This window comes from Bos grunniens, chromosome 16 (genome assembly GCF_055505025.1).
Source record: "Bos grunniens cultivar Pamir isolate PY7600 chromosome 16, Bosgru_T2T1.0, whole genome shotgun sequence".
Taxonomy (NCBI): domain Eukaryota; kingdom Metazoa; phylum Chordata; class Mammalia; order Artiodactyla; family Bovidae; genus Bos; species Bos grunniens.
In genome coordinates, this window is record NC_141180.1 from 69,333,844 (window position 1) to 69,355,534 (window position 21,691).

Sequence of the window (21,691 nt, forward strand, 5' to 3'; positions counted from 1 at the left end):
TGCATCCTTGAGCTTGTAGCCAGTTGGTCAGAAGTGCAGGTAACAAGAAGGGCTTGTGACTGGCCCTGAAGTGGAGGGTGATCCTGTGGCTTCTGCTGCTGCTAAGTCACTTCAGTCGTGTCCGACTCTGTGCGACCCCATAGACGGAAGCCCACCAGGCTCCCCCGTCCCTGGGATTCTCCAGGCAAGAACACTGGAGTGGGTTGCCATTTCCTTTTCCAATGCATGAAAGTGAAGCCGCTCAGTCGTGTCCAATTCTTAGCGACCTCATGGGACTGCAGCCTACCAGGCTCTTCCGTTCATGGGAGTTTCCAGGCAAGAGTACTGGAGTGGGGTGCCATTGCCTTCTCCTGTGATCCTGTGGGGTGAGCCCTTTACCTGTGGAATCTGACTCTATCTCTGGGTAGGTAGTGTCAGAACTGAGCTGACATCTTGCTGGGATTTTTTTTTTTTTAACCATTATTTTGTATTGTATGATTGCTTTATAACGTTGTGTTAGTTTCTGCTGTACAACAAAATAAATTGGCGTTAAGTATATATATCTCCCCTTCCTCTTGGGCCTCGCTCCCTTCCCCCTAACCCAGCCTGCTGGGCTTTGAGAATTTGTTGTTGCCGGTGGAAGACTCCACATATACTGTTGATGTTCATGTAGGGAAAGCAGCTGTTTGTGCTTCTTTGGTAGCAGGACTGGATTTCTGTTTGGAAGAACGCATCTTGCTCGCTTGTGGTCCGTGTGTCCTGCAGGCGACTGACACCACCTCCAACTCCAGGCCTGGCTAAATCAGATTGGGATTCCAGGTGGCATGAGTAGTGAAGAACCCACTCGACAAGGCAGGAGTTGCCAGAGATGCAGGAGTTGCCAGAGACACCTGTTTGATCCCTGGGCTGAGAAGATCCCCTGAAGAAGGGAATGGCAACCCACTCCAGTATTCCTGTTTGGGAAATCCCATGGACAGAGGAGCCTGGCAGTTCATGGGGTCGCAAAGAGTCTGGCATGACTGTACACTCATGCACCCTGGATCTTTGCTGGCACTGTCAGAAAAAGGTGCCCTTTTTCTGCTGAGCTTGCTGAACTGGTCATCTGTGAGCTTGAACTTGTGATTAACATCCTTCTCCACTTGTTGGGGAAGCCTGCTTTAATTAGCACAGATGAGAGAGAGACATGGCATATCTCAGCATTAGGACCTCTAGACCCACCCATTCCTGGGCTTGTAAAGTACAGAATTAACACATTCCTTTTTTAAAAGAAGTTTTTAGGGATAGGTTTTCTGTCACTTGCATTTTATATCTCCTTTTTAGAGCTCTTTGTTTAAAAGTTTATGGTGGAAATTAAATTCTTTTTTATAAATTTTTATTTTGATACCTTGTAGGTGATAGTCATGATCTTAAATCCTAGATACCATGTCTGAAGTTTTAGATAACATTTCTAATATAATGTTCAGCTTTTCACAATTATAATTGTGAATCTGTGTTTTGTACTTAGAAGTGGAAATTTTGTTTAAAACTCATTAGAATTCAATCTAAGCAGTGAGTTCTGTTGGTAAAAGGCATGTGAAGTTTATTCTAATAAACTTAGAATTTCTAGTCACATTTTAAATCATTTATTTCTCTCACTTTAATATATACAAATTGTTGTGAGAATGTTTTTAAGTTCTTGCTGTGTATACCTAGTGTTCCTACATAGTCATGTACTGGTATTAACACAGGCACACTAATCCTTTGAAATGCTAATTAAGTGAACTATTAAAAGTTTGCTTGAAAGAGAACATTTTAAGGAAATGTTTTAAGGTGAAATAGGAATCAGGTATCTTATTTAACAATAGATACCAGCAATGTTACATTTTCTTGAGTAATACAAAGGAAAATAGGAAAAATTTATAACATCTTTGTCTTTTGGACATTTAATATAGATTTGATTAACTGTTTTATGCCTGACTATACCATTGTTTTATCTTTGAATTTTCTCAGTAACTGAAAACCCTAACTTCAGAAATGTGAATCGAGCCATCCTGGTAAATTGGTTATAGTTATATGCCGGGGACCAGCCCTGGCTGATCCAGGGTATTCGAAGCGGGGACGGCGTCGGCGAGGATCAGGAAACAACTGCTTAATTAAACGTTAATTAAGGATATAAAGAGTAATAGAATGAGGATAGCTCAGTGAAGAAATTCAGTGGAGAAAAGAGGCTGAAATAAGGATAGCTCAGTGAGGAAATTCAGTGTAGAAAAGAGGCTGAATAATTCAGCCAGAAGGTAAGAGAAAGAACGACATGGTGAGACCAAGTTTCGGTGAACAAGGCCCGCACTTTATTTTCCAAAGTAGTTTTTATACCTTAAGTTATGCATAGAGGATAATGGGGGAAGGGGTAGAGTCATGCAGTAAGCCAGGCTTTCTTCCTGCAAACATATCATATGCAAAAGTTTAGGTGATTTGCATCATCTTCTGGCCCGGAGGCCTTTTTCTCTAAAGGTGATTATTCTCAAGTCAGGCGCCAGCCTCCAAAAAGCATTAGATAAAGTTGCATTCCTACAGAGCAAAGGTGTGGTGGGCTATAACAAGAAAAAGGATTAACTCAAGGGTCCCAGGTTACAAACATTAAAGCTACTACTTACACCAACTATATTAATCAATACACTGCCAGGGACACAGCAGGTAAGGGATATGGAGACTTAGCAGCAAACATTGGCCCAACAAGTGAGAATCCCTTCACCAATACAATTTCTAATCAATCTTTTAACTGCTCAAAGGACTCTGTATTTAGACAGTTTAGAACATCTCACACCTCTCAGTTTGGAGGCTCTGAGCAATCACATGTGGCCGGAAAAACCTATTCAGGCAGGCTAGAGGACTTCCAAGGGAGTTTGTAGGTTGAAACACTGTCACACCCAGGAATTATTAACTGGAGCTGTAAGCTAACTCTTTTTTCAGAGAGGTAGTGGGGGACAGCCCCCCGTAAAGTCAGAGGTGTAGGTGAAAGCACAAAGCAGAAAGTAGGCAGACTCTGGTTTTGGGGGTAGATTGCTCGAGAATTTCCAGGGAGACTCCTGAGGCTTGATCCCGCCTTTGCGTATGTCAAGCCTCCTTCCTCATGACCTTTGCCATGGGCGGAGCTCGCTCCCCACATCTCCCCCTTTTTTATTTCTTAAAACAGCCAGAGGCAGCTCAGTCGCGAGCTTTTGAATGTTCTGCCGAAGAATCCTGACAATACAAGGAAGAATGATTATGAGAAGCAAAATTAGAACTAAAGATATTAGACAGAATGTTTTTTCCAAAAGTAAAGTTAGAGAAGGTGTGAAATAAGTCATTAGCTGCTCCAGCGGTGGTAAAATCCAGTTGACAGTGTTCCAGGGTCTGTATTTGATTATGAAATTTCCCTAAGTCCAGGCCAATGTCAGAGCTGTTGCAAACACCTGAGATATGTTTTTTGATTTTTTCCCATTCATAATCTGTCTCGTTTACCTTTAAAGATGTCACGCATATCCACCGGTAATCACGCAGGAAGAAAGCCTGGCTTACTGCAGTTATAGATGGTTGTAGTAAGCTATCCTGATAACTCAGGGTTGAGGGTTTTTAAGGGTCAGGTGTTTGATTTATCTCTAAGGATAATTACCTTGATCCAACCTGTGGTGGTAAATAAGAGAGCAGGGAGGAGACAAAGGTGAAGGAGACGGTGGGAGCAGTGATACTTACCAAGCTGTTGAGTTCGGCACCCAGAGTACTTCTGAACCCATTTCAGTTTTGGAAACTTGCTTCAAGTGCATGCAGACAGAGAAGCCCTGTTTGCAGAACAAATGGAAGGCTCAGGAGTCTATAGATCATCATTCTCACAAGGTGACCTCTAAGAGCTGCTGGAGCAGCTTCCCCCTTCCTGGGCTTCTGATGGGAGGCTGTCTAGGCAGGGCTACTGTCCAAGCCCATTTCTTTTGCTTGTAAGCTGACAGTCTCAATGTGCTCCAAAGTCTCCTGGACTGGATATATCATTAACTTACAAAGTAATGAATACCTACATTTGTACCATTCTTTTTTTAGATTCCACATATAATTGGTATTATTAATATATGATATTTGTCTTTCTCTGTCTGACTTATTTCACTCAGTATGACAATCTCTAGGTCTATCCATGTTGCTGCAAATAGCATTCATTCACCCTTTTTATGGCTGAGTAATATTCCACTGTATATATGTATCGTATCTTCTTTATGCATTCATATGTCAGTGGTCATTTAGGCTGCTTCCATGGCCTGGCTATTATAAATAGTGCTGCAGTGAACACTGAGGTGCATGTGTCTTTTCAGATTATGGTTTTCTACAGTTATATTCCCAGAAGTGGGATTGCTGGCTAGCACAGGGAACTCTACTCAATACTCTGTAATGACTGATATGGGAAAAGAATAAAAAATAAAGTGGATATATGTGTACAGGCTTTTCTGGTGGCCCAGACTGTAAAGAATCTGCCTGCAATATGGGAGGCACATTGTTACCTGTAAGAGATCCTCAGAATGTATTTAATTCTTTTTATTAAGGCATGGCTACATTCACTTTACCTAAATAGATAACTTTGAATGGTAAGTTATTCCATTGCTTACTTTGTAATGTTAACAAAACTGTAGCAACCATCTAATAAGTTAGTCTTCCTTCATCCATAGTGTGTAAATGTTGTTCAGTCACGAAGTTGTCTTTGTGACCCCATGGACTATAGCCCGCCAGGCTCCTCCGTCCATGGGATTTCCCAGGCAAGAATACCGGAGTGGGTTGCCATTTCCTTCTCCAATATTCCCGACCCAGGGATAGAGCTTGCATCTCCAGCATTGGCCGGTGGATTCTTTACTGCTGAGCCACCAGGGAAGCCCATTGTGTAATTACCTGACACCAATAAAATCGCTCTAAATATTATAAGATTTTTTGCTAGTACTTTTCTTTTTCTTTAATGATATCTTTCTTTCTTCTTTATTGGCATATATTCTTTATTTTCATTAAAAAAGGGCAATTTTCAGGGATGTTCTAGGATTTGGATCAATGTTTATGAAAATCACTTAAAATCTAAAGGTGTTTTTAATGGCTCCCTTTATATGGGCATTTGAATTATTTGCATGCCTTCAGGTCGTAAACTGAGTTCTATCATACTGGCAGAATCTTTTGAGATAAGAGCCGTGGCTTGGATAGCTTATGATAAAAGGGAACAGTGTATTGCATGCCTTAAAAATCACAGAGACGACTGATGTATTCCAGAAATTTCCTTAGAGTTTCAGCAGTTCAGGACATGCTGTGTACATATAAAGGCAAAGGATCTTTATCACCGACTCCTATTCTGACAGGCATAGTAGGGTCTACTTTTTTCTCCTTCAGTTCAGTTCAGTTCAGTCGCTCAGTCGTGTCCGACTCTTTTCGACCCCATGAATCACAGCACGCCAGGCCTCCCTGTCCATCACCAACTCCCGGAGTTCACTCAGACTCACGTCCATCGAGTCAGTGATGCCATCCAGCCATCTCATCCTTTGTCGACCCCTTCTCCTCCTGCCCCCAATCCCTCCCAGCATCAGAGTCTTTTCCAGTGAGTCAACTCTTCGCATGAGGTGGCCAAAGTACTGGAGTTTCAGCTTTAGCATCATTCCTTCCAAAGAAATCCCAGGGCTGATCTCCCTCAGAATGGACTGGTTGGATCTCCTTGCAGTCCAAGGGACTCTCAAGAGTCTTCTCCAACATCACAGTTCAAAAGCATCAATTCTTCGGCACTCAGCTTTCCTCACAGTCCAACTCTCGCGTGCATACATGACCATTGCTTTAGAGCCCAGGAAATGGTAGTTACATAGCAAGACTGCAAAGCTAAAATTCTCGGCTAAATTAATGATGCTAATTTGTTAGAGGTGGGATGCAGTGCCCAATATTTACTCTGTGGTAAAATTAAGGTGATATTGCCAGTTTGTTTATTTTAGTCTCTGCTTTATTTATGATAAGGCATATATACTTACTGTTTTGAAAGTGAAATACTGTGTTTCTGATGTATAACACATTTTAAGCACTTGGAGCCTCTTGATAGCTCTATAATGAGGTTTGAAAGCATTTATCTGTAGGTATTGTGAAATCTGGGTGTAGTTTTGAGGGTGCTGGCATTTGCCTTAGAAAACACATTTCTGGACTGTTTTAGACCTGGCCAAATGCTGAGTCATTTCTGCCATCTCCCTCACTGGTTGTGGAGGAGCTCAGTAGGGCATCCAGGTGACCTGCTTTCTAATGGACAGAGCTGGATGTGCCCTGTGGGAAAACGTCTTCAGTATTGCATTAGTGGAAATGAGCCACAAGACCAGTACACGGCCTTCAGGAAAGATCTAATGTGCTTATGCAAATCCAAACATCCCAAGCATGTTCTGAGTTAGGGTAGCTACAGATTTCAGGCCTGAGCTGTAACAAAGGATACTGGGGGAAGGAGTTGGGGTACTGAGCATCTCAGAAGAATGCTTTTATTTTTTAAAATTTTATTTTGTTCTTAATTGGAAGATAATTGCTTTACATATTGCGTTGGCTTCTGCCTTGCATCAGCATGAATCAGTCATGGTATAGATATGTCCCCTCCCTCTCAAACTTTCCTCCCACCTCCCTCTCCATCCCACCCCTCTAGCTTATCACAGAGCCCCAGCTTTGTGTTCCCTGCATCCTACAGCAAATTCCCACTGGCTGTCTATTTTACATATGGTAGTGTGTGTGTTCAGTACTATTTGTGAACCAGAAGGCAATTTCCATAGTACCTCGGGGTGGAGGATGGGGTCTCCTTCTAAGAAGACATGACAAGCTTTTCTGTTTCAAGAAGTAATAAACAAACCACAGTTCCTGTAATTTTCCCAGAGCTGTACATATTTTTAACTAAGAGAAGTAAACCCTACATATGCGTGCATGTGAGTGAGTTGGGGGAGATTCCCTGTTTTACGTTTTTACGTGTAAACACAGCTTGAGAGTTATAAGGGGCTGGGTCTTTGTGTGTTAGAGATGTGTTCTAATGTGCATGCAGCATGCAGTGGGAATTGGCTTCTGATATAACCGTGAAAGCAAAGCTCAGGGAATTGCCGTGTCTCCCTGATGTACTGGGTCTTAGGAGAGGTCTGCGGGCTCTTGTGTACTGCTCACAAATCCTGCTACATTTCAGAGCTAGGATTTAGGTCGAGTCCTCCCTTCTGACCTCCAAATTGTCTCACCTTCTTGTTCTCTAGTGTTTTTATGGTATACACTGAAGTTTAGGAAATCCAGCATTCTTAGCATTGAAAAGGAGAGGAAGTTGGAGATAGAAGATGATAGGATCAAGAAGGTGAGGTAATAGGATAGTTTAGAAGGGAGGAGGGGTCTAAAAATACGAGCAGGAAGAGAGAGAATGCAGAGAAAGGGGACAGGCAGTCAGGTGGCATCTAGGTGAGGTGGCAGGATTTTAGAGATGCAGCTGGAATGGGAGTGTCAGAGTGAAAAGGGACCTGAGAAGAGGCTGCAAGTAAAGATCAAACAGATACATGGCACCAGAGAGGCGGGGTGTGACCCAGAAGGTTTACGACCACAGTTGACAGCTCCAAAATCAGACTGTGGCTGTGGCAATGACAAGAGCAAGGTAGGAGGTGGAAAAGTCTAGGCTGAAACGTGACTTTTTCTGAAGAGCCTTGTTCAGGATGAGATTTTATTCTTGTTCATTCACAGCCCCTGATTGCCTACATCAAATCTCCCTCTCTTGTCTTGTATGGACATACTGGGCAGGTCTCCTTGCGTCCCCAACTACTATTAGTTATTAAAGTCCAGTCTTGCCAGTTTAGAACTCGCCTTTTTCTTTAGTAGATGGTGGGGCTTAGGAACATGGACTCCTGAGGCAGAACTAGAAGATTTTTTTTTTGGCAGTAGCTGTGTGTAGACTAAACTCTCTGCCCTCAATTTCCTGTCCTTTACGTAAGGATGCTTGGATCTACCTCATAGTCACTGAGGATGAAAGTAAGACATGTCAGGCACTGAGAACGGTGAGAACAGTCTGTGTCTCATTTCCTCCCTGGGTGGGGGACTTCAAGTTGGGAGGTTCAGTTCAGTTCAGTTGCTCAGTTGTGTCTGACTCTTTGCGACCCCATGAACCACAGCACGCCAGGCTTCCCTGTCCATCACCAACTCCCAGAGTCCACCCAAACCCATGTCCATTGAGTTGGTGATGCCATCCAACCATCTCATCCTCTGTTGTCCCCTTCTCCTCCTGCCCTCAGTCTTTCTCAGCATCAGGGTCTTTTCCAATGAGTCAGCTCCTCGCATCAGGTAGCCAAAGTATTGGAGTTTCAGCTTCAACATCAGTCCTTCCAATGAACGCCCAGGACTGATAACATGATCCATTTCATTTCTCCCCCAGTTTTGGCATCTAGAGGTTGGGAGGTGAGTATTGCCTGCTTAGGAACACATTTTGCACATCTTGCTTCTAGTTGCAATATCCTGTGTGTGTGGGAGAGGATGTAGGGTGGATGAGGAGAGGGAAAATTGGAAGACAGAGCTGATCTTGTGTAACTGGTCCTGGCACTGCTTTTCTGGGTAACTTGCTGGTCTGGGAAGCTGCTGTCCGGCTGTGGGGCAGACATCTGAATTCTTCTGAAGGTCCTATCCCAACTGCATGCTGCTCTCACGTGGGAGACCTCTTCCATCTCCCCAGACTGGACCCCAATACCCTACATCCTTATGCTACTTGTGATTAATGATCTTCCTTCTTAAGCACCTTTCCTGCCTCATTCCCACCAATTAAAAATCTTAGTGTTTGAAATCTTACAAATACAGTCTTCAGAAAATCTGTCTCCACAAAAGTCTGAGACCTCTGTGTCAGACTATGAAGACCACTTTAATAAGAAATGCTCAGATCCGCTCCTCTACAAAGCTGCTCTTGCGTGGTGAAGATGTTGGCCTACTGGTGTTTTAAAAAGGGTGCCATCTGAGAGGACTGTCTCTGAGAGGTAAGTTGTAGAGCAAGATGACACCATAAGCACCTGGCCAGAGGGACATAACTTGCATTAATGGATAGGCAGGTGTGTGAATCCGTGTGATGAGGAGGTTGCCAAAGAATTCCCAGCATGCTCCAAGAGAGGATGTCAGATCTAGAAACCACCTAAGCCCAGAAGCTGCTTCCAGGTCACGATGATACCAGGCAAGAACTGTCCTGCACCCACTTGGCCCTTTCCTGCCCCCGTGCTAACCCCAGAGCGTCAGAAGCCACCAGTGACTCTCGGTTGTGATGAAGAAGCCCAGCCCCTGGAAAGGAAGATGTGACCTTGTCCTTCCCTTGGCCGTTGTTGGCTTCTGGCTCAAAATGGAGGCAGTCAGGCAGGTTTGGGAAGAAAGATATTTTTAGATGAAGTTGACTGTTTTGGCTCTTACATGAGACTGGAAAATGTATTGGGTTGGCCAAAAAGTTTGTTCGGTTAAGGAATATTTTCAATAAAGTTCTTTGTGAAAATGGGGAAAAAAAAAAAGTGTCTCATTTTTACCTAAAATCAAACGAACTGTTTGGCCAGCCCAGTAAATACTGACCTGGGAATGTCCTTGGCATTGGATGTGACTTCTTATTCAAGAGTAACCCAGTTTTGGGTTTTACCTGACATTTCACTCAGTGTTAGTGAGAAAGGAAAACCTGTGGGAAAGGATATAGTTGCTATGTGATAACACCCTTCTGTGTTTACTTGATCATTGTTACCGTTACATGCCCCTAGTTCTTAATGATTAAGGTGTCACTGATATTTTTTTTATTGCTTTTTTCTGGTTATTTGCAATGAATCTTAAACATAAATTTATGAGTTGGAGAATTCGGTGACCTATAATTTAGAAGATGTAATTACACTAATTTATAATCATTTAATTACACTATTTTGTCTGATTATAAGACAGTAAGAAGAAGAAAACGTCTTTAGGCATATGATGTTTTTCTAAGTAGTTAACCTCGTTCTTCTGGGCTCTCCTTATCAGTTTTGTACCATTTTTGCTCCTTTCTATGCTAGCCTGTGTATTTTAGAAAACTATGTGCCCAGGTACTTTTGCCAGCAGGGTTCTGTTTTGGTTCTGCCAATGAGAAGCATTCTCTAGCGTTCTAGCGGACAGAATGAAGAATCCGTCATGCTGGCAGTGGCAGCTGGTATGTACTTTGGCAGATGTTTAAATGCAGTGTTTCTTCAGACTCACAGATACAGAAAACAAATTTACATTTACCAAATAGGAAAGGGGATGGGGGAGGGATAAATTAGGAGTTTGGGATCAGCAGACGCAAGCTACTGTATAAAAAATAAACAGCTAAGAAACAAGGTCCTCCTGTGTAACGCAAGTACTATATCCAGCATCCTCTAATAAACTATCATGGTGAAAATATGAAAAAGAACAAATGTGCGTGTAACTGAATCACTTTGCTGTATGCCAGGAAATGACACAGCATTGTAAATCAACTATATTTTAACAAAAAAAAATGTAGAGTTTCTCACGGTAAGCTTCCTTGCTCATGTGGGATCCAGGTTTTGGCAAGCTTACTTAATTTTGGGAATCCTCTTTAAAAATACAAATGTAGTTTTTCAAAACAACTTGTAAAATGGGTTGCTTGTTTAGGATAGGCAAACAAAAAATCACAACAAATATGGCTAGGTATAAAATTCTTGATTCATGTTACCATGCTTCAGGAATTTGTGTGAATAGTCTTCTAAGGTTGAATATATCTGGAGAAGACAGAGCCCAGCTTGATTTTATTGTTCTTTTATAACTTGACCTTGTTTTCTTGACTATACAAATGATTTATTTTCTTTGAGGTACACTAACTTGAGACTGTTTCTGATATTTGCTACTCTAAGTTAGTTTTTTTAGGGGGGACATGATATACTCTTTCAGTATACCTTCATGTTTTTCATTCAGGAATTCTTAAAACATTTTTTTATTTTATATTGGAGCAAAGTTGATTAACAATGTTTTTAGTTTCATGTGTACAGCATAGTGATTCAGTTATACATACATGTTTCTTTTCTTTTCCAAATTCTTTTCCCATTTAGATTATTGCAAAATATTGAGCAGCATTCTCTTGACAGTAGTTCCTTGTTGGTTATTCATTTTATATATGGCAGTGTGTACATCACAATTCCAAACTCCCAATCTGAATCCCACTGGCCCCTCTGGTTACTTCTTAAGTTTGTGAGTCTGTTTCTATTTTGTAACTTCATTTGTATCATTTTTTTAGATTCTACATATAAGTGATACCAATATTTGTTTTTCCATGTCTGACTCACTTCACTTATGATAATTCATGTTGCTGCAAATGACATTATTTAATTCTTTTTTATGGCTGAGTAGTATTCCACTTTATATATATGCACCAAATCTTCGTTATGCACTCCTCTGTCGATGAACATTCTTTAAGTTATGGCTCTAAGTGTTCCTCCCTGCCTAGTATTCTGCACCCCTCCTACTCCTTTGGGTACAAAGTTACTCCTGTGTCATCCCTCAGTAACTGTCATTTTACTTCTAATTTTTAAAGACACGTTTAATTGCATTTCATTTTATTTAGTTTCTCATTTCTACTCTTGTATCTCTTTCTGTATTTTCAGTTGTGTCCATTCTCCTTAAGATTCTCTTAATCTTGCTTTGACTTCTCTGGTGGTTCTCCTACCTGCCTGGACCCTCTTCCCTCATTCTCAAACCCTGTTAGTTATCTTTCATCTCCTCCTAATGTTTCCTCCATCTATGCCCTGAGCTCTTTCATCTCTGCACTGTGCCCTTGTTTCACAGAGGCAGTTGCTCTTCTGAGATTTAAAAATTCATAGTGGGAGGTTTGGTGGCAGTTTTCATCTTCATGAAAACTTCATGGCCAAAGGGTCCTAAGTGAGAGCTGTGTCTTGTTTTTCTTGTTTCTTTTTTCTTTTTTTTATATTTTATTTTTTTAAATTTTATTTTATTTTTAAACTTTACAATATTGTATTAGTTTTGCCAAATCTTTTTTCTTAAAGTACCTTTAGAAACATCCCGATTTGCTTCCTAATCATTCTTTGAAGGATGTGACTGTTTTCTGGAATAGAGGTTGCAGAATAATTAAAATGGGGAGAGGTCAAGGCCCTGTTCTAGATTAGATGGATTTTTTTCATCTAGCATCTGTGTGTGTGTGAGTTTGCTTAGACTTTTTACTGTTTGCAAGTCAGCATAAATAGGCAGTTTTTGCTGCCTAATAAAGCCCCCTTTTCAAAGTCTCTTTCCCTCCTGGCAGCCAGTCCTCCTTGCAGATCTGTCTCATTAAGGGGCTCTGTCCTCTTTCTCCTCAGGGCCCTATCCAGTCCAGTAAGCTCCTGCTGCTTACCTGTGCACCCTGCTCTTCCTTTTCAGAAAAGGGACTTGGATTTTGCATCTCACTGTGTCATCAGCCCTAAGATGTAGCCTGTGCCGGCTTGCTCTGAGCTCTGCCTCTGCTCCCCACTTCACTTCCTGAGACTCAGCACTTTGATCTTCATTGCTGTGGCAGCATTTCCATGTATATTTGAAATTAATGGGTTTTATCTGGTTTTCTAGTTTCTGAGAGTCAAGTTTGCGTTTTTTTTTTTTTTTCTCCTTTATTGAAGTATTTCTCAAAATACAGCTCTCAGACCACATGCATTGTAATTGCTTGGAGTGCTTACTAAGAACTCAGATTCCCAGGGTCCTTTCCAAGGCATGCTAAATCAGAGCTGTGGAGGCTGGCTTCTTAGAGTCAAAATCTTTAATAACCACCCATTACTCATTTGGCTTCCCAGGTGGCACAGTGGTAAAGAATCTACCTGCCAATGCAGGAGACCCAAGAGACATGGGTTCAATCCCTGGGTCAGGAGGATCCCCTGGAGAAGAAAATAGCAACTGCTCCAGTATTCTTGCCTGGGAAATCTTGTGGACAGAGGAGCTTGGTGGGCTATAGTCCATGCAGTCACAAAGAGTCAGACACAACTGAGTGTGTGCATGTGCAGACACACACACACACACATTGCTCATTGTGATTTTTTACATTTGTAGAAGTTGACAACCACTATTTCATTGATAAACAAATGATGGTAGTTTTTTTTTAATTTATTTTTTTAATTGGAGGCTAATTACTTTACAATATTCTGGTGGTTTTTGCCATACATTCACAAGAATCAGCCATGGGTGTACATGTGTCCCCCTTCCTGAACCCCCCTCCCCATCCCATCCCTTAGGGTCATCCCAGTGCACCAGCCCTGAGCACCCTGTCTCATGCTTTGAACCTGGACTGGCGATCTGTTTCACATATGGTAATATACATGTATCAATGCTATTCTCTCAAATCATCTCACCCTCATTTTTTCCCACAGAGTCCAAAAGTCTGTTCTTTACATCTGTGTCTCTTTTGCTGTCTTGCATATAGGGTCATCATTACCATCTTTATAAGTTCCATATATATGCATTAGTATACTGTATTGATGTTTTTCTTTCTGACTTACTTCACTCTGTATAATAGGCTCCAATTTCATCCACCTCATTAGAACTGAATCAAATATATTATTTTTAATAGCTGAGTAGTATTCCATTGTGTATATGTACCACAGCTTTCTTATCTATTCATCTACTGATGGACATCTAGGTTGCTTCCATGTCCTGGCTATCATAAACAGTGCTGCAATGAACATTGGGATACACGTGTCTCTTTCAATTCTGGTTTCCTCAGTGTATGCCCAGCAGTGGGATTGCTGGGTCACATGGCAGTTCCATTTCCAGTTTTTTAAGGAATCTTCACACTGTTCTCCTTAGTGGCTGTACTAGTTTGCATTCCCACCAATAGTGTAAGAAGGTTCCCTTTTCTCTGCACCCTCTCCAGCATTTACTGTTTGTAGACTTTTGGATAGCAGCCATTCTGACCAGCGTGCAATAGTACCTTAATTGTGGTTTTGATTTGGATTTCCCTGATGATGAGTGATGGTGAGCATCTTTTCATGTGTTTGTTAGTGATCTGTATGTCTTCTTTGGGGAAATATCTGTTTAGGTCTTTGGCCCATTTTTTGATTGGGTCACTTATTTTTCTGGAATTGAGCTGTAGGAGTTGCTTGTATATTTTTGAGATTAATTCTTTGTCATGATGGTAGTATTAAAGTGCTCCCTTTCTCCATATAATAAGGTTTATAAAATTTTCCCCTAACACATTTCCTCCTGTGATTTCTACACCATTGTCTTGTTTTTATATTGCTCTAGATTCTGTATAACTAAGGTCCATGGGATTATTTTCTTATTTTCCAAGTCTACAAAAATCCACAGAGATCTCAGTTTACTCTGGGGTATCAGTCCACGTAGCATGCAAATGTTTTATCCTACCCAGTGTCTACAATTCAAAACATTTTCCTGTCTTCTTGATTTGTCTCAATCCCTGGTGAGTAATGACTTCAAATATAAATACTGGCAGCTGTTGGAGGTATATAACATATCTGGGTCTCTCGAGTACCCCTTAAAGAACTTGTAAGATTTACTCAGTGTGTATAGCTGGTCTTAATTCTCCTGAGCTAAACCTCAGGTGGCTAACTTACTGGAGCTGTGAAAATGAAGAGCCTTTCTTGAGAGTGGAAGGGGTGTTAGTAATTGTCTTTCTTCTCCTTCTGCATCCCATTCTATATATGACAGTAAGGACTGGGATTTCAAAAGTCAAGAAGGTGGCATTTTTGTGTTTCAGATGCCTTGATTTTTGTCATGCTCAGTTTCCTGGGAGCTGATCTCTTTCATGCTGTCTGGAGGTTGACATCAAAATGGCAACTAATTAAAAGTAGAAAATTTGGTATCATTTGAACATGAGTACTTCTTCAGAGATGAGAGAGGTAGATATCTTAGATTTAGATTTAAGGTAATACACTTTTAACTTTTTGGCCAAATCGAGTATCATATCATATGAGTTACTAGTAAATAAAGCTCACAGATATGTTTCTATAAGGATATATATTAATTTTATTTTTGGACCTGTCACTCAAAGTAGTGTTTATCCTCAGGGTGTTTTTTACATGGATGATTATTGATCTAAATGTTAACTCACAAAGCATCTAGAGGTCTTTGGAAAGGTGTGTATAGGTTAAAATTTTAGATACCAAAACTCAATGGTACCTAAGCTATAGCATAATAAAAATCCTTTAATTTAAAGTCTTCCTCCAAATGATTGTCAGCTTTTTTTCCCCCTACCTGTCAAGGCTATTTTAACTCTTAGCAGTAGCAGCAGAATTTATCTGATTGAGCCCAAGAGTTTGCATCTTGCCCTGTACCCTTCCCCATTAGCAAACGCTGCACATGGAGCAGTTTCTCCTGAAGCAGCTTTTTAAGTGACATTGCATTGAAGGTAAATTCTGCTGCCCACTTGCCAACCACTCTTGAGAATGGCAGTACAATCCTGACTTACGTATCATGTTTAAGTTAAAACACAGAATTTTATATGGAAAGATTCAGGGCAACCTTGCCTTGGGCTAAGAAAAGCAATATATTGGGCGATAGATGGTTCTTTTTGCTAGCGGCAACGAGGGTTAGCATTCAAAGAAAGTTATATTTGGAATTTTTCTCTATGCACAAAGCATAAAAAGTGGGCAAGAGAAGAGTGCTTACATTTAGAATCCACCTATGTCCTAGGCACTAAATTAGGAGTTTTTCATCAGTTGTCCTTATGGGTATTTCTGTCACATTTTGGTCAGGTCAAAACGGAGGCCCAGAGGAGTCTAGTTGCTAGAGGTCACTTAGGTTGTAAGTGGCAGAACTGGAGTTTGAATCCAGGGTTTGAAGTACCAGGGACAGGACACCACACAATACTCCACTGGCCATTTGGACAGATTTGCAAATGGATCAAAGTTTACTGAACTTTTTACAGCCTTCTACTTAGGAGTCATCTTGGTTTATTTGGCAAGAATCATGTTAGAATCTACATAATAGAACATGTGCATTTCTAGGTAATAAAGTTTGGCAGAGTTCTTATGCTGTGGATAGTGGGAAAACCCTGGTTTTAATATTCAGAAAGACCCCCAGGTGAAATGTGCCTTTGGACAAGTTAGTTTCCAAACCTGTTTTCTCCCCTGTAAAGTGATGATAAGAATAGCAGCCTTTTAAGATTGCAGGAAGAATTAGAAATAATATATGTAAATGCCTGGTACAGTGCCTGGCATGCAGTAGGAGTTAAAAGTTGGGAGCCAGTATTGTTATTGACATGCATGAGAATACCTTTGTTGAACAGTAGGGTTCTATGATCACTACAGACAATGATTGTTGAGCTTTTAAAACTCTGTGTCTACTCCTTTGATCACACTGTAAAGTATTCTCAGATCAGTGCATCAACTGGCTATGGTAATGGCAATTTACTTGTAAGTTGTATCTGTCAGAATTTCCGTATAGCAATCTAGGTAGCTATATATTCTTTAAGAACACAGATAATTTCATAATATTGGTGAATTGTCAGTTTCATGAAATTGACTTCATTAAACTTTTTTGAACATTTCAAACACACACAAAAAATAACTTTAGTATAAAGAACAACACATGCCCAACAGCCAACTGGGACAGGTGAGCAGATCTGATCATCAGGATTTTGCCACATTTATTTTATCTACTTTTTGTGTTGGTTTTCTTTTAATCTTTGAAGTATATTAAAGAAAATCTCATATCATGCTATTTAAATCTATGTCTTTAAAAATAAATCTAAACACATTTTCTTTTCTTTCTTTCTTTCTTTTTTTTTTTCACCTGTGCCATGCAGCTCAGATCTGTTTCCTGACTAGGGATTGTACCCCGGCCATGGCAGTGCTAGTCCAGAATCCTAATCACTGGGCCACCAAGGAACTCCCAGGAGATCTCCTTACATGCCATGTTATGTAGTATGTGGTATGCCTAACAAAACTGGCAGTAACTTTGTGTTATCTAATATCTAGTCCATAATCAAGTGATTCTAGTGGTCCTGAAGACTGCGGAAATATTATCTCAAAATAAATCCTAGCAGTTGCATTTAGTTAAATCCCTTAAGTCTTTTTGTTTGTTTACTCTAGAGCAGACCCTTCTCTTCCTCAATCCCCTTCTTCCTCTGCCATTGATTTGTGCAGAAACTGGGTCACTTGTCTTGTAGAAGGTCCCACAGCCTGGACTTGTCTGTTTGCTCCTCTGTTTCATTTAACTTGTTCTGCTACCTCTGGAAGTGAAAGTTAGCTCCAGACCCAAGGCTTCATTATATTTAGGTTCAAATTTTTGGCCAGGAATATTCAAAGGGTTAGGGTATTTCACAAAGAGGCAAGAACTTCTGGGTGTCCTACCTTGAGTGATACTGAGATGGAGTCATTCCAGGTGCTGACAGCCTTCACTGATGCTGACTGTCCAATGTCATTTCATTTGGGGTTACAAAGTGGTGCATTTCTAGCCATGATTCCTTTTCTTTTAAATTGCTTTATTGAGGTATAATTGACATGCAATAAATTGCACACATTTAAAGTACACAGTTTGGAAAGTTTTAATGTAGGTACATCTGTGAAACCATTACCACACCAAGAAAATGAACATACTCATCACCCTTGAGTTCCCTAGTGCCTCACTGTAACCCTTCCCACGGCCTCTCTGTCCTGCCCCTGTTTCAGACAGCTACTGGTCTACTTCTTGTTAGAACAGATTAATTTATATCAATGCCTGTCCTGGTTATCTATAATACTCATCTTCATGAAGTGAAAGAATAGTTGTTTACATAGGTATAATCCTAGACTGGCGTGCTGCAGTCCATGGGGTCATGAAGAGTCAGACACGACTGAGCAAACTGAACTGAACCGAACTGAATCCTAGAAAAGTTGTTTGTCAGTTAGCACAATTCTAAAAGTTAAATTAAAATGTTCTACTTAGTCACATGTGGAAAGCACATTGAGCCTTCTGTTAACTGGGTGATGTGATTGACACAGCAAGCACCAGAGGAATTAAATGGCTCCAGAGCCACCCGGCACTTCTGGGGCTTTAACATTTCCTCTTAGAGTTATTTTACAGACATCTCTGCCCCCAGACAACTTTCACAGATCTATAGGATCTGAAAGATAATAACAGGACAGGAGTTCACTCATTTCCCTTTATTGCCTTAACTGCCCAGGCTCAGCTACTTGCATTAAAGTAAAATAGACAAGATAATTGCTGGCATCTTCACTAAACATTTTTCCTCTTTATTAAAACTATAAACAGAGTTTCTGGTTGTTGGATTTGAATTCACTTTTAGCTGATTACCTTAGGAAGAGCAGAGCATCATGTGTCCGTGTTTGGCAAGCCCATGAACTGTGGAGTAAAGACCTCTGATTGAGTAGGATCCCTGACTTTCAGGGACTCCTCTAGCCTCAGCCCAGGGAGTACATTCTAACCACGGGTGCAGCTCATGGAGATGGGCATGGCGCCCTCATGGTACAAGACAGACACGTGGTGAGGGGCAAATAAAACACTACAAACTACTGGGACAGCTGATCTGACAGTGAGGTAGGAAACCTGTAATTTCAAAATAAATACAACTTCAACGAGAATACAATGACAACTTAATTTTAAAACTTTCCCCAAGTCCTCTTATGAACTGAAGTGACTAATAAAGAGAAGAAATGAAAAACCTATGGCCCTATCAACAAATCCATAGGGAATCCTCCCAAACCCTACAGCATGTGTGTGACTGAACTGCCTACAGCAGTGGGACATGGTGAATAGCTTTGTTGTGAAGATCAAGCCATGAGAAGGCAGAGGTGGCAACGCGGCCCCAAATTTGTCATAGTCATGTGGTGCCTGTTTAGCTCTGACAGTATTTTTGGTCCTGAAGTCTATTTTGTCTGATAGTAATATCACCTACTCATCACCAAGTCAATGGACGTGAGTGTGAGTGAACTCCGGGAGTTGGTGATGGACAGGGAGGCCTGGCGTGCTGTGATTCATGGGGTCGCGAAGAGTCGGACACAACTAAGCGACTGAACTGAACTGAGCGACTGAACTGAACTGAATATCACATAACAAGTTTCTTTTGTTTGGTGTTTATCGAGTGCATCTTCATCTTGAGATGAATGTACAGTGGGGAAAAGAGTCTCTTAAATAACTGGTGCGGAAAAACTGGACAGCAACATGTGAAAGAATGAAATTAGAGCATTTCCTAACACCATATACAAAAATAAGCTCAAAATGGATTAAAGACCTAAATGTAAGACCAGATAATATAATAAACTCCTAGAGGAAAACATGTTTTATTATTTATTTTAAATCTGTAAGTTAAAACAAATTTTATTTATAAAATGGGTTGTGTAATTTTTTTTTTTGGATCCTTCTCCTAAAGCAAAGCAAATAAAAACAACAATAAACAAATGGAACCTAATTACACTTAAAAGCTTTTGCACAACAAAGGAAACCTCAAAATATAAAGAAAACCTTCTGAATGTGAAGAAATACTGCAAATTATAGGAGCGATAAGAGATTAATATCCAATATCGTATAACTCAGCATCAAGAAAACAAACAACCTGATTAAAAAATGGGCAGAAGAACTGAATAAACATTTTGTCAAAGAGGAGATGCAGGTGGCCAACAGGCATATGAAAAAATGTTCAACATCGCTAATCATCAGGGAAATGCAAATCAAAGCCACAGTGAGATATCACCTCACACCTGTAAATGAGATATCATTAAAAAGAATACAAAGAACAAATGTTGGCAAGAATGTGGGGAAAAGAGAACCCTTGTAGTGTTGGTGGAACTGTAAATTGGTGCAGTCACTGTGGAAAACAGTATTGAGGAGTCTCAAAAAACTGAAAATAGAGTTACCAGCTATGGTAAATCTCAAAATATAAAATCACATTTAGTATGTGAAATATATGGGTCATAGAATATGACCCAGCAATTCTACTCTTGAATATATATCAGAGAGAAAAACACTAATTTGAAAAGATAAATGCACCCCAGTGTTCATGGCAGCATTCATTCCTCCATATACTTAAAGTGTTCTGTCTGGGCTCACATTCCTTCTTCACGAAGTATATCCTTTACAAGTTCTTCAGTAAGGATCTGTTGGTGGTAAATTGTTCTTATTTATCTGAAAATGTCTATTTTGGCTCTTATTTTTGAAGATTAATTTCATTGCTTATGCAACTCTAGGTTGGTACTGATCTTAGCACATTAAAATTAAATTTTACAGCTTAACGTCTTATTTTGGAGAAGTCGGCCATTAGTCAAACGGCCATTATTTGGAAGAGAGTCTTTTTTTCCCCCCACTGTTACTATTTTTAAGATATTTTCTTTTTCTGTAATGCTCTTCAGTTTCACTGTTGTGCATCTAGGTATAGATTTATTTTTAATTTATTCTTTTAACATTTATTATTAACATGAGGATTTATTTTTGTCATGAAACCTAGAAAGTTCTCAGCCAACATCTTTGTGTATTCTTTTCCATTCCATTTACTCTTTCTGAAACTCCAGTTAAATGACTTTTAGAACTTACTAGTCAATTCATCTTGTCTCTGAATTACTTTTGTATTTTTTGTATCTTCAGCTGCTTTCTGTGTAATATTTTTGGATTTCTTTTCTACTTTACTGTATTTCCCCAATTCTGATTTACTGTTTAATCCATCTTGTGTTTTAAACTTTAATTGTCTTTTTTATTTCTAAAGTTCTTCAAAGATCTGCTTGGGTATTCTTCTTGGTCCTTTATTCCTTTTTCATATCTCTATGATTTTTATTTTTAACAAAGTAAATATTTAACATACTAAATGTGATCTTATATTTTGAGATTTTTCTGACTTTTGCTGGATGTTGTTTCTTTTCCTGACTCTTTATTTCCTTATATAGGGACTTGTCTGAACGTGCTCATTTTTCTCAGATGTTTCCTAGACTAATGATTTTGAGGCATGGAGTGAGGTTCCGTGCTCCAGAGAGGATGTACATTCGCTCCTTTCAGTCAGTTGTAGCCACTACCTATCCATGACCACTTTCAGCTGACCTCTCTGAGATATTTTTGACTACATCAATAGAGTGAATTCAAGCTGCAAATCATTGAGAAGAATAAACCTCAAAGGAAACTTATTTTTCCTTAACACAAAAAAATGGCAAACCTCCCCTTGGGTACCTTGTGGTCAGTTTAGTTCAGTTGCTCAGTTGTGTCTGACTCTTCATGATACCATCAATTGCAACACTCCAGGCCTCCCTGTCCGTCACCAACTCCCAGAGTTTACTCAAACTCATGTCCATCAAGTTGGTGATGCCATCCAGCCATCTATCTTCTGTCGTCCCCTTCTCCTCCTGCCCGCAATCCCTTCCAGCATCAGGGTCTTTTCCAGTGAGTCAGCTCTTCGCATGAGGTGGCCAAAGTATTGGAGTTTCAGTTTTAGCATCAGTCCTTCCAAAGAACACCCTGGACTGATCCCTTAGAATGGACTGTTTGGATCTCCATGCAGTCCAAGGGACTCTCAAGAGTCTTCTCCAACACCACAGTTCAAAAGTATCAATTCTTCGGCGCTCAGCTTTCTTCACAGTCCAATTCCCACATCCATACATGACCACTGGAAAAACCATAGCCTTGCCTAGATGGACCTTTGTTGGCAAAGTAATGTCTCTGCTTTTTAATATGTTATCTAGGTTGGTTATAAAGTTCCTTCCAAGGAGTAATTAAGTATCTTTTAATATCATGACTGCAATCACCATCTGCAGTGATTTTGGAGCACAAAAAAATAAAGTCTGACACTGTTTCCACTGTTTGCCCATCTACT

The 21,691-nt window shown here is 40.3% G+C and overlaps 1 long non-coding RNA gene across 1 annotated transcript in view; it reads left to right on the top strand.

Moving 5' to 3' along the window:
- Positions 1-21,691, top strand: part of LOC147356978 (uncharacterized) — a 74,708-nt gene that overhangs the window by 5,632 nt on the left and 47,385 nt on the right. The gene's annotated exons all lie outside the window — the stretch shown is intronic.